Consider the following 2,292-nt stretch of genomic DNA (forward strand, 5'->3'; position numbering starts at 1 on the left):
ATGTATGGTTTGTATAGCAAACCAACCCTTCTAGATTAACCAATTATACAGGGTTATTTGACTGTTTGTAATGAACCAATATCAAACCATAGTATGATGCTCCCTATCCATAATATCATATTGATCAATTGGATGATCATGTCGATTGGATTATGCTTTTACGACCCTTTGATCAGGTATATTGAAAATCACACCCTTCATGAGTGTTGTGTGGCCGCAAACGCTTTGATTTACAACCGTATCTATCCTGTAATGACTTTGATTTGGGATATACAATGGTCGCATATTCAGTTGGTTGATACTACACATTGACTGCATTGTGTGTTTGATATACAACAATCATCATATGACACACAATCAGACTATAGTGTTGAATCTACACTTTGTACACTCTTAGTAATCATGCATTGTACGATCACCAGTTCTGAACCCACATTCATGTATTGTGTTTGACTGTCAATATTGTCAATACAACTCTATACATTTGTTGTATTCTGAATCACGGATACGATCGCAATCTAATTCAACAACAATCATGACACATGTCAGTAATACAACTGTTGTTTGCATGTCAATCACCACCAACAATACCACTGTATTGTCAATCAGTTCATGACACTGTTATTTGGTGGTTCATTTACATCAATATGGCTGCAAGTTGTCGTTACATCTCGTATTCTTGACATGGTTTTGATATTGCACATCCAGTTCCATCACATTGTTGCTGACCCATCATTGTAACGTTGTATGTTCCCACAACTAGTAAAGTGACATTCGAGTTGTTTACTGTAGTCAATATATACAACCCAGTGCGACTACACATACTGGATCCAGTATGTTGGTTGTTTCAGTTGATCTTGATTCACTTTTGACGTTTTGTCCGAGATTGACAATACAAATGTGTCGAGCTGAACCCAAACTACACGACTCGACTGTTTGTGTCAATTGGATCGTGACTGAACTATGCGATCATGATGTGTATTCAATCAATAGCATGTATTACTAATGCAATAGTATGTGTGATCATCGTGTATCAAACAACTACGATACACACTGGATTGATCCAATACATGCACGGCTTGAACATATCACACACATTACAATGCATGGCATGATACATGCATCAACTCCATGAACATTGGATTTGATTGTAAAACATTGACCAAAATCACCACCCAATTCAACGGGTGATCGTTTTGATAGCCTATTACTTGATTGACCAGCAATTCCATTTGGTGATTTTAATGCAAGTCGAACTGCAGCAACAGCCTGTAACGCAAGTAGAACGCATTCTAGAGTAATCAACATTGTATCGAGTAATGTAATGAAAATATCTTGAATCTGATACACGACTGCCATTTTATAACGACGGCAGCTTCAAGGGTGACAATCAGCGATCTCCAAATGGATATTCATAAATCACAAATACACCATGTAGGATAAATCAAATACAAAAACACTCTATATGGTGAATCAATATACGAGCATCGTTATTAATAAAAAATCAACCTCGGTAGTATACTGCATTGATATATCCAATTGCAGTGATGTATCCAGCAATCAGGTAGTGTCAAATTGCCATCCTGATTATGGATCATTATCATCGCATCTACAATTCATTGGTACAGCATGCTGATCCATGTTCTAGTACACGATATATTGTGATGGAATACAATATTTCCAGCTGTTTAATGTCGATGCTGATATTACTCTGCACATACAACACTGATCACCAGCAATGGTATATAACAGACACTTGATACCATTTTCTCGATAGAAACTGTCAAATTGACTCGACTTTAATCTGAACATTGAACATTGAATATTGCAATGTCGAGTAAAAGACTTGACCCGAGTCACTATATGAATGGTGTAATGTATTGAACAGTTGGATTGTCACTCAACCATCCACTGATACAAGTGAATGCATGTCAAATCAGTACAATTTGACAGGTGTAATTTCATACAAAAATGCTTAATTTGATACTATTCAGAGTATGAATCTGAATACCTTTACAATATCAAATCGAGTTTTGCCGTTTGTTTTCCACAAACTACAATGAAAAACAGGACATTTTACATTAAATACCTCAACAACCAACCAGTGCCTATTAAAACTAACTTTAATGGAGACTTGGATAGAAGAAGGCCACTCGACAATGTTTCAAATTTAACTGCAATCTTTTTTGACAAACACCTTTACTCTTGACCAATACACTTTCCACAATGTATTGATGGACCAGCCATTTCTGGGAATGTGTTTCCGACCTTCATTCCCAAAAAATGGCTGAT

The sequence above is a fragment of the Batrachochytrium dendrobatidis genome (genome assembly GCF_000203795.2).
Source record: "Batrachochytrium dendrobatidis JAM81 unplaced genomic scaffold BATDEscaffold_37, whole genome shotgun sequence".
Taxonomy (NCBI): Eukaryota; Fungi; Chytridiomycota; class Chytridiomycetes; order Rhizophydiales; genus Batrachochytrium; species Batrachochytrium dendrobatidis.